This window comes from Protopterus annectens, chromosome 1.part1 (genome assembly GCF_019279795.1).
Source record: "Protopterus annectens isolate FY-2018-M chromosome 1.part1, PAN1.0, whole genome shotgun sequence".
In the NCBI taxonomy this organism is placed as follows: domain Eukaryota; kingdom Metazoa; phylum Chordata; order Ceratodontiformes; family Protopteridae; genus Protopterus; species Protopterus annectens.
Window position 1 is genome coordinate 1,654,324,736 of NC_056726.1, and position 12,484 is coordinate 1,654,337,219.

Sequence of the window (12,484 nt, forward strand, 5' to 3'; positions counted from 1 at the left end):
TTGTGGACAGATGGATTTAGCCATTTAAAGACTTTTTTTAGTGTGTTCAAGACATGCTTTCCTAGTTATTACCACACCACACCATTACCACATTACCACACCATATATGCCCCTACTCCTCAACATTGGGATCCTCCACTGCACCATCATCTTGCGGTGGAAAAATCTGAGGCGCTGTGGACTTGGACTCTTGCTGTCACCTCCTCAGTCCTTCTTCCCTTATCCTTTCTCCTACACCCTCTTACTTATGACCCACCCACTCTACCCTCTTATATAAAAAATAGGGGATATATTCCCTGCCAAAAAGTTGTGCCCCACCTCTTCCACCTCCTCCAACAGAACCCTCTTGATGTTTTCCTTCTGTGATTCCCTCTTTGTTGTGTCTTTACTTTTTCAATCATTCCAAGCTCCCCCCTTTTTATTCTTTAAAATAACCAACAGGATGTCCTCATAAGGATATGCCTATATAAAACATGTTCAACCCCTTCGCGTTTTTAAAACATTAATTAAAAAAAGCTGCACAGTCTGCTGCTTCTCTTAGGTTTTTCAAGCATAACTACACTTAGGCATGTTCATCTACAATATCCAAATACATATGAAGTAACAATACTTATGTACGTAATGCTTAATGTTAGGAATAAGGATAACTCTTCATACATATGAGTAACGATACTTATGTACGTAATGCTTAATTTTAGGAATAAGGATAACTCTTCAGAATGTTGTATCCTGGATACAGTTAACTTAGCAAAACAATGCAGTTAAGGGTTTAAACAGATCACATTCAACAATGGATGAACGATCTTGTCTGAATCCAAACTGACAACTGAACAGCTTACATAGTAACATTCTAGGGGATGTACAGATTTCACTGTCTTTTAACACTTAATTTTAAGTACTTGACATTTTTGCTGTTAAGTAGGCATGTCTATTAGCACACCTTCTCTTTCCTTAGTCAATGTTTTCCTTTCATTCAGTGTTAATAACCTGTGCTTAGCGTATTTGCATATATGTGTATCAGTGCTCCTACCAGATAACTGCCATGTAACTTTGGAGATGCCCCACTATGAATTCCACCCTGTTTTCTGAGTAGCTATTCGCTATAGTAGAATGTATGTTATCAACTGAAATTCCAAACCCAAGTCATACTTGCTTGTACCAAAAAGTATAGTAAGTGTTCACACTGTAAACAAAAAAATAACACTGTATGAAATTGGTTTAATGTTCTAGAAAAGGGCACATAGCAAAATACTACATAAATACTAAGACCAAGGCTATTCCTGTAAAACTGTAAAACAGTAAATACTAAGCAACAAGGTGTTCATAACAACACGACTATGGAATGTAATAATGTTGAACTTTTACATATTATAACCACAGAATCTACTTTTTATCACTAAACTGTTAAATTTATGTGCAGAGATTAAATGCTTTTGTATGCTTTGCCCTTTTATACACTTGCACAGACAGCTAGTTATGTCCTGTATAAAGAAATATGAATCAAGACAGTATTCATCTTCCACATATTTTAATATCATTAGGACCACATTTTAGTTCTCCATGTAATTGCATGTAGTTAATTATACATCCATCTGAATATATTTATTTAGCTATTTTGGCCTCACTTCATCAGTGTGACCATGGGAGTATTAATCCATTTTAACATTTTGCCTAGCTGTATGTTGTCAATTTTGGTGCAAGTGCACACTGCACACTATGCAACACACCTGTGAATCCTACCCAATAATTTAAAAGTAGCTTCTTTTATAATGTTGAATTCAACACCACAGGTAACAAAAGTGAAGCCCTGCATCACAAGCTTTTCAGTCAAAAAATTAGTACTATCTGAAAAATGAACTGAATTCACTATATGCATTTTAAATATAACCATAAACATTTTTGTTTTATTCTCTTCTTTGTAAATCAAAAAAATATAAATCTTTCTTTTTTCACATACATGAAACTTATTTTGAGCTCCAGATAGGCTACTGGAATAGTTAAATGCTCTGTATTATGATTTCTTGCCCCTGTAACCATACTGTAGGTTCCAGATGTGCCTTCTGACTTGACTTTATTGCCGATCTGTCTTGGAAATGATGTCAGTGCCAGCAGTTTCATTGTTACTTTTATTTATTTTATTCATTTTTAAATTTATTTTAGCATTATTTACAGAATCGTCATTCTGCATACTTACGTTTCCTAGCCTGATATTTATGTTGAATACTTGGCAGCTCACTTACTCTGCTCGCATCTAGCTCATTATCAAAAGTGATCTCTTGAGAATCTTACCACTCTGCTCGGACTTGGTTATTTTTGGCACTGTATAAAATTCATTCTCTTATTGGTGAATCATGCAAGTCACTAAAATTACAGTCTTCCACTGGTATTTAAGTTCAGTCACATAAGTCTCTGTTGACTCCTGAGCCCTTCATATGCAGTGAAATAGGAAAGCCTTATATTGGATTTTTTTTGCCAAACAGTATTCTTGGAATAGCTATCTTGCTGCTAAATTATCTTTATTCTTCTCTCAGAGGCTAAAAGTACTAAATACTATTATTGCTTTTTGTTGTCTGTAATATGAAGCAACATTGTCAAATGGACATTTCCTGGCTTCCCTCCAATTGCACTGACAATTTTATATATATATATATATATATATATATATATATATAGATATATATATATATTTATATATATATATATTTATTTTTATATATATATATATATATATATATATATATATATATATATATATATATATATATATATATATATATATATATAATTCAAACATTTGATTCCAGTTTCTAGTTTTGAGACAAGTTTGCATGTCATTACAGAGGATTTACACGGTATTTTTAATCACCAGTTTCTTAAATATAAAAACTGAAAACAGTGACTTGAAAATCTTAAGAAAATCTTAAAAGATAAAAATGTTTTGCAGCGGAGCAAGCCTCTTTGCATCCCTCATGTAGCAACCTACACATGTAACTCCTCTAAATTATATTTACCAACTCTACAGTCAGGCCACAGTGGATACATGGCAAATAAACCTGAAAACTGCTCTGACAGTTCACACAGTACAAAACATTGTGGTGAAGCTCCCTGCAACCTTAATTTTTTTTTATATGAAGCTCATCATCCGAAGATCCATCAATGGATACTAGGTAATCCCACTTTAGAAATGCTGGGGGATAAAGTGGTTACATTTTGAGACAAAATCTAGGCATGCATCAGAAATGATTGGTGGCTCATTGATCTTCTGAATAAAAAGTGGAAAAATGAAAATGTCATATGTGAGAGTATGATGTTAGATGTAATAATGCAATTCTTTATGAGAAAATATTATTATAAGATTTCGTTCCATGTTAAGAATGAAAAACTGAATAAGCAATATTTATCAATGTGTTTTTTATCAATAGTCAGAAAATGCAGAAGCCAGAGCAGGAATACCTTTCAGAAGGAAGAAATGATGTCCTGAAAAAAATGCTTTCAGAGAATCTACAAGAACAATACAAAACCATGTTTCTAGTGCCAAGCATAATTTTATGTCACACTATGCAATATATGTTTACATTTAAGTACGGGTATTTACAGTATTTGTAGAAATAAGATACAGACGGTATGGTGCACATCCGTCAGAATCTTTTTTGCAGCAGAACTTTGGGAATTAACAGAAAGGGACACACCCTTTACTGTTAACTCCATCTTAAAGCCAGATGCATAATTTTATCTGTCTAATCTGTCTGTCTATCTATCTATGCATCTATCTGCCTATGGCATCTATAGCAACTGATCAGGTTCAAACCGAAATATTGAACCCAGTGCATTAAATGCACTAAATTCCAAATAACAGATCACAAAAGAATAGCAGATCCTCTTGTGATTTGTTAAACCAACTACTAACTCCAGGTATAATTGTTGTAATTATGACAGTGATATTGGAAGAGTTTCACCTAAGGTAAGGGGTAGGGTTGGGGGTGGTTAGAGAGAGAGAGGTACAAGGTTTCAATTAGCATTTATTAATAATGTCAGTAGTGAGGCATTACCCTAAAAACCAGGACTAAGAAAGATCACAAAAGGAAAACAATATCCGTTTGCAATCCTTACAACTAACACTAAGCTCCAATGTGTTCTGCATAACAGTGCAGTTACGCCTATTAACGTTTATCCATTACATCTTATAGAGTTGCACTTGCATCCTTTTAAATATGTTTAAGTAGATTCCTCCTGGAAATAGAAAGTTTATTTAACTTTTTGATTCACAGGGGAGAAGGGCAAGCTACTCAAAGATACAGGAGCAGTCTTCAAAAGGCTTTTTCACAGATAGATAGCGACTATCACCGATTTTATAGAAGGATGTTTCTTAAAGCCTATATACTGCTTTGCTGATGAAGTATACTTTTTTATGGGAAGTAAATGCTATTTTTGAGAAGTATGAAGGTTAGAGTGTCAGGTTCACAAGGGATCTTCGCCTATGCTGTACAACCAAAACCTATGATTTAGAGCTGTTTATTGTCATCCTAGAGTCTTAATGTTCAACAGTTACTCTGTCTGTAGTACACTGAGGATATCAGTTACACAAGCCACAGAAAGCAACACCATCTGCAAATCTCAAAGGTGCAGTCCTCACATCCTAGAAACTAATATACTACAAAGTATAGCAATGTTGTGAGACTATTCATAAAAAGCACAAAAGGCAGGATTTACAAAATGCAATATTGTCAAAGTCGTGCACTAACCATAAATTTATCTGGTGTAATGTAAAGAATACAGACACAACTCTACCGTCTCAAATATCATGACTGAATGGCACACATTAGTTGCCCTAAGACCAGCATCATCCTCCATAATGTCCTGACAACCACTCCTGTGCTACCCCATGGTTTGCCAAAACCTCGTTGTGGCTATCAGAAAGCCATTCTTCATCATATCATCAAATCCTCCTTGTACTGGGAATTTATTTCAGCAACTACCACAAATGCTGCCTTTCTGGCTTATCAGTAGCTATCTGTCTAACCTGGAGATCTTCTGTCCCAGCTAGCAAGCAGCCTGAGGCTAGCCTTACCATTATGACAATTGCAAACCAGTATTTACCTGTAGATCATTACCACTACTCTTGGTGTTGAGAATGACCCATTCAATCTCAACATTCTTGACGTCCTTCTGTATACAAAAAAAAAAGATCATTTGGAAGTGGCAGTTGAATTCATCTCGTACAAAAACATCATTAATGCAGTCACAAGAAACTATAATCACCTGTTTATATTTCACAGTTTTGTACATCATCTTCCCCATCCAGAGAACTGATCAGCTGACCGATTATCATTTCTACTGACCTGAGTGCCAAAAAATTATGGCCTCAGGTATTACAGAAATAATTCTACCCCTTTGACTTAATCTGCAGTGGTACTAAGTATACTAACAATAACCTCCACATCTGAAACCTGTGCTTGTTATAGACAGTCCATGAGCAGTACAGAAGCCAAACAATTAGTTACAGATTAGGGTCAGATCAATAACTCGATATGAATATTGAAATCTCCCAGTTGAATTGCAAAATCAGAATGACATAACCATTTCAGTTCTATGTATGTGGTATTCTAAATATCCATTAGGTGCATATGCACAAATAGCCTCTTTCTTTTCTGTAAATAACAATTAAATTGAGGTAAAACTCATATTTATCATTTCATATTCCAGCTGTGCAGCACCATGCTATGGTCTAGTGTGCATCCTGACACCTAGTCTTGGCCACATCTGTACAGTAGTCCATAGTGTGAGAGAATTCATCACTATTGACCAATCGAGTTTCCACATACTTTGAGAGGGAAATTGGCTAAATTTAAAATGGCCCACAAGGGTAACTAGCCTAGTACTTACCTATGTACCTACTATATATAGACATTGAGCATAGTTTCAAGAAGCCTGATGAAGGAGCATGTGGAGAACTCCTGCCCAGAGAACTAACACAGTGACAATACACCCCTAAGAGTCAACTCAGCTATTCGGGATTTGGGAAATTATGTGGACAGTGAACGAACTTTTGACCAGCATGTGCCCATTGTTATAAGAAAGTCCTTCTCTATTGTATAGCTAATGAACAGAGTGATTTTGTCCAAATCTAGGAATGTCATTGTCCCCTTTTACTCAGCCCTCATTACACCAGTCATTGAGTATAATGGCCCCTTTGGCATGTATCTCTCCAGACATGCCGACAGGGTTACCTCACTAAATGGATATAAGACCTAAACAAAGTGCCCTACATGGACTGACTCAAAGGCCTGTCACTATACTTGGTATCCTACAGACTGCTAAGAGGTGATCTGTGTCTGGCGTACAAAGCATCTACTGAATCACCACTGGTGGATATACTGCACATTAACAAGTCAGATGGCATCAGAAATATTTCGTCTAGGAATCTAAACCTTTTCTGCAACACAGTGGTTTTGAGGGACAGGTATATTTGCAGAAACAGACTCCCCATCCACATAAAACAATGTTCATCATTGTGTATATTCAAGCAAAACTTGAAGCTCTGAATGCAAAACAAGAACATTTGCCACATGACTGCCACTGTGTTACAAATGGGTAGAGGCAGCTCCTAAATGCTGTCTTCCATGCATGGGTCCCCTCAATTTGTTAATGATATGACCCCAGTTATTCTCAGTAGGGATAATATATTATTATAAACCATTGGTTGGGTAAGGCAAATCTAACACCAAATGGGGTCAATTCAAGCACAAAATGTGAAACTGACTAGGCTTAAAATGGCCTGTAAGGGCAGCTAGCTTAGTACTTACCTATGAGCCTATAAAAAAATGACTGACAGCTACATGCATAATGTGATGCTGCTGTTTACTTCTCAGAGGGAGCACCTGTTTTTTGGATTGAATTATGTGCAAAGAAAAATACATTTCTGAATACAAAATGGAATAAAGAGAATGGCTGCAGTGAATACAATACAAGAAGCTAAAACAGTAGTGTGCTGTCTGGGCATATTATCACTTAGGCCTATCTCTGTTGCCACTGATCAAATTAAAATAGTGAACTTAAGGTGCTGGTGCAAAAGGCCAAAATCAAGTGACTGAGAGCCTTCTTGCTTGACTGGACATTTTAAAGGAAATATGTGCTGTTTACTCACTAGAGGACAGACTCTATGTGGACACATGGAAAACATCTTTCAGGATTACAACTAACATACACACAACTTCTTACCTCCTATAAAATTATCTAGCAACCATCTGCCTGTCCAGCACTAAAAAACATTCTACACAACTATATTCCCAGTTGGTCATTGCGAGACAGTAAACAAAGATGCCTGTCTGCCTACAAACCTAGCAAACGTACTGGGCATTGTCTGTACTCATACAAGGTTGCTAATAGCTGGAACTCCACACCTGTATCATCAGGTCTATACCCTCCCTACCATCATTCAAAACTACTCTGAAAGACTTCCTAGCTAAAATCTGGCTCTGTTCTTGCTCAAATCCAGGATGAACTATATCCCTAAATGTGAACTGGTATCTGTTCACTCTTTATACTTCCTTACTCTCCCTTCTTCATTTACTTCATTGCCGCTATCAAATTCTCTTCTCCGACTTTCTCTCTAAATATATTATAAGCCTGTCTTTCCTTTACTTCATATTGCAATTTCTGTTTGTATCAAACTATCCTACCTTTGATTTCTCTACAATCTGTCCAAAATTTCTCTAAATATTAAATGATTGCCATATACCTTGTATCAATTTTTAACCATTTTTTTTATATTATGTGTAATTTGTTATAATTATTTAAATTGCAGATGTTTTATTTTATTTTTGAAGATTGTAAAATTATTGTTCTTAAAATATTTTGTAATAATTTGAAGAGTTTCCCCCCAGGCCTCATTGAAAATGGGCTTCTACCCAGTCAGACTTTCTCAGTTATCAAATGTCAATAAATAAATAAATGATGAGAGGTAAAGCCCTGGCAAAAAGGCCAGAAACCAGCTATTCAGAAACACTTTAGCTACAATGAGGAAAGATCTTATTATCATCTAATTTGCATGTCACTAAATTGTTCAAGTCATTTCCACAGGCACTAACAGGCTTTTTCTGCGGGCCTATATTACAATGTTGAAACCCCATAACATCAAACACCTCAATGCCGACACGTATTCAGTGAAATTCACTTCCACAATTTGCTGGATATTTGTTGGGCAAAGATGTAGTTGGCCAACTACACAATGTTGCTCTTTTCTCCACTGTAGTGCAACCTTGGAGTTGGTATATTTAGTTAGGGGGGTGTGGGGGACACAGACCCCCACAACTGGGGGTGTGGGGGGGATGGTTGGGTTTGGTTTAGTTAAAATTAGTTCTGATGCATTGCAAGGCAAGTATTTATTTGTCCAAGTATTCAGGGAATCTCAGAAGTGAATTTCACTGAATACTTGTCTGAGTTCAGGTTTTCGATGTTACGGCATTTCAACATCATAATATAGACCCTTTTCTGCTGCCCTTGTGGTAATCATTGTTGTCTATTGATGCATCCTTGTAGCATAGGCACCCTTTCATTCATTCACACAAATATACACACATCTAAACACACACACACTCGTGCATACAAACACACAGACACATGCACAAACACACACATACACAGACACTCTGCAATACCTCTTAATCTTTTTCTGATTTAGAAGAATGCCCCTGATTTTTCATGTACTCCCTAAATCATGAATGATTAGTGTAAGTCAGTAATGCTGGGCATTAGAATTCATGCTTCTTATTCTTCAGTAAATGCATCTGAATGCAAGGTCTGTTACTCTATTAACTTTTGTGGAGTAGGATAATATTTAAAAAGAATCTCTGTTGTCACCTTGTGTTCCCCCAACTTTGTCCACATGTCTTTAGCATGGCTTACTTACATCACTGATCATTACAGGAAATCAATAATACCAGACATTAGAAATGTATACTTCTTCAAGTCCATATTCCATGCTACAAAACCCAAGTTCTAATATCTGTTTAAGCTATAGCTGTAATATGTAACATTTTCCATGGTTTCTAGTGCTCCCGCCCTCATATTACAGCCACTTCTTGTTAGTCCGGGGAAGCAGAGAGGCATATATGTCCTATCAAACACACAAACACACACACACACACACACACACACACACACACACACACACACACACACACACGCACACGCACACGCACACGCACACACACACACACACACACACACAAACTTACCTAACACCACTCATACCTCTACATGAATTCACAATTGCAGTCATTCACATGTACATGTAATACACTACCTGTTCACTAAACCTCACAGCTTTTATCTCTAGTGCAATCTCACCCATTGAAAGCAAATGGTGAATGTGAGCTTTTATCTACATTTATTAGTGTAGCCGGTGGTAAGGATTTATACAGCCGAGCAGGTCTATGAAACACTCTGATGTGTAAGACACTTACTGTAGGCATTTTTAGGGGAAATAGCACATGGCTAGTTATCTTATGCTGGTCCTCTGAATGTCTAACTAACATTTATGGTAGGCCAGAAAGACACCCAATCATGGTGCTGGACCACTTCAAGGTAAGTACTACAGTAGAGCTGTATAAGAATCAGAAATGGCTACTGCCAATTATAAAAAGGAGTTTTTTCTTGCAGTAACCTTTTCAAATCCTGGATTTCATTACTTCAGCAAAAAGTATATTAGTAGGACTGCAAACTCACTCATATTCTTTTTATTATGTTGTTGTGTCTTTCGGCTTTTCCCGGTTAGGGGTCACCACCACAGCGGAACTCCAGTCCGCTAATGATTGGCAGTAGATTTTTACTTGCCAAGTTGCCAGCTCTGATGCACAACCTTCAACAAAGGTACGCCCATTCACGCATGTCTCTACACAGAAGACGCTCTAGCTGAGAATAGAACAGGACAGCGTTTTACTGTGAGGCGACAATGCTACCGCAGCACCACCACCGCAGTTATTTTCTATCACACAATATAAATGTTTATATTTGTGTTTATAACTTCTCCACAAATATGTCCAATTCTGATAGAAACATGCCATAGGTAATTGCTGCTCCCTTTAAGCCTTCTGTTTTTCATATTATAGTCTCTAATACAACCCATTTAGTTTTTCTGTTCTTATATTTTGCTCTAAGTGAGCTATATTTCTTCCTACTTCTAGACATGTAGCTGAAGAATTAATTCTAATTCTGCTTTCCCATATTGTAACAAAGATAGGGTCAGATTCAATAATGCCAACATTAACCCTTTGACTCAATAAAGCAATTTCACTGTACTAGAATAGTGTATCAGCTTCTGCACAGAATATGGCAGCCAAGCGATTCAGTAAACAAGGCCAGGGCATGCATGAGTCTGCCAGCACTATTCTGCCACGGACACCACTTAATTATGCTAATTACCTCATTTTCTGGTGAAAAACATGCAAATGAAGTGAATTAGAGATTCAGTAAGCAGGCAGGAATCCATGTCAGAGCAGTGTCCATTGCAAAAATGTATTCGGTTACTAACCATGTTCATTTCTACAAAAATCAAAAAGGTGCATGACAGCTCAAAGTGAAGCATGTATTATGACTATTAGGAATGCCAATGGCCAAAAACATGACCAATGGCAAGGAAAACAGTTGCAAAATTATAAAAATAAAAGGTTTTTTTTGGCCAATTTTGGCAGTTTAAGTGTAGCGCAGCGGCGTACAAATGAGATTGTAGAGAAAATAAAAAAATGTAAAAACACAATTCTAGGTGAAATATGAATTTTGCTATTATAGTGGGTAGCATGCCGAATCAAAACAATAACAAGTAGCACTGGTGGCTAAGGACATAGGCTCCGGTGTAGTGGTGTAACAAGGGACTAAGGCAGTAGGGCATGCAAATGAGCAAAATTTACTGAATAGCAAAATGGGAGACCATTGTCTGGATGCACCTAACCATGTAGGACCTATAACGCAGTGGTGTAAGGCAGGAGAATCAGCTGACATGAAAGGGGGTGTGTCATGCTTGGTGTGAGCACATTGGAGCTCTGTGGCTTCCATTTGAGTTTAGCTAAGCACAGCTAAGCTAGGGGGTGTATCTGAGGCTGTATTGACTCATTCTATGAAATGAGGAGCATGTTCACATCCACAGGAGGGCCATTTCTGATTAAAAGTGTTTACTTTAGTTAAACGGGTTTACCCAGGGTGCACCAGGTCTTCAACAGAAAAAAAAAAGAAAATGGAAATAGCTGAACTGTTTACATTTGGGCAGCGGATTTACACGGCATGTCATGAGGCTTAAAAGTGATGGAAATGTGAAGGGAAAAATGGGAAATAACAGAAAAAAAGCAATCAAGTTCAAATAATATAGCTGGCAGGTGGAATGTATCATAGTCAGCCAATCATACAGGCAGCATATGCAGCACAACAGTATAAACTATGCAAACACCTTTCAGCCTGGTTTTCCCTACAAAATCTGCAACATTGGTGTACACACTCTGGGGAAGTTTAACTGACAAAATGTTAGGGGCTGCTGTTGCTTTGATACATCAGTATGTGTTAGAGGCTGAGGGTGGTGAGTAGGATAATTCTGACAACCACCCCAGACTGAGGAGGAGGGGAAAAGTGTTCAGACCCATGGCAACCTTTCAGAGGTTACATGATCTGGAGATACTAGTGTGCTACATGGTGGACAGGGACATACTTCAACAACTCATTTTGCTGTGCCAATCTTACCTCAGACCCAGAGCCAACAGAGGGGAATCCATCCCAGTGGATACCAAGGTATGTGTAGCCTTAAGAATACTAGCTATAGATACTTTCCAAAGACCTACTGGGGACATCATGGTAGTCTCACAGGCATCTGCATACAGGGTACTCCACCAGCTCCTGGATGCCATGCTACCACATACCAGTGAGCACATTTACTTCCACAGCACCACTGAGGAGAGGACCAGCAATATGCACCTCTTCCACTGCATAGCACACTACAAGGAGGTACTGGGTGTCATAGACTGCACAGACATCCACATCAAAGCACCACCCGGTGAACAGGGTAGGTCTACCTAAACCACAAGGGCTTTCATTCCATCAACTGCCAGGTCATGTGTAATATTATCATTAAGGTATGTGCTGGCAGCGCTGGAAGCTATCATGACTCCCATATCTGGCATTCCTCACATCTGTACCAGGGATTTGCCAGGGGGGGGGGCATCTGGCGGGGGATGCTGGCTATGAACTGGAGTCGTGGATGATGACTCCCATCAGAAATGCACACACACACACACACACACACACACACACACACACACACACACACTCAAGAATGCCATAATGAGGCATACGCACAAACCAGGATCATTATAGCGCATGTGTTTGGGATGCCCAATTCATGGTTCTGCTGCCTTGGCATATCTGGTGGAGCTCTGCAGTACTCTCCAGCCACATGTGCACACATGTTCATAGCATGTGCCATGCTACACAATATGATCCT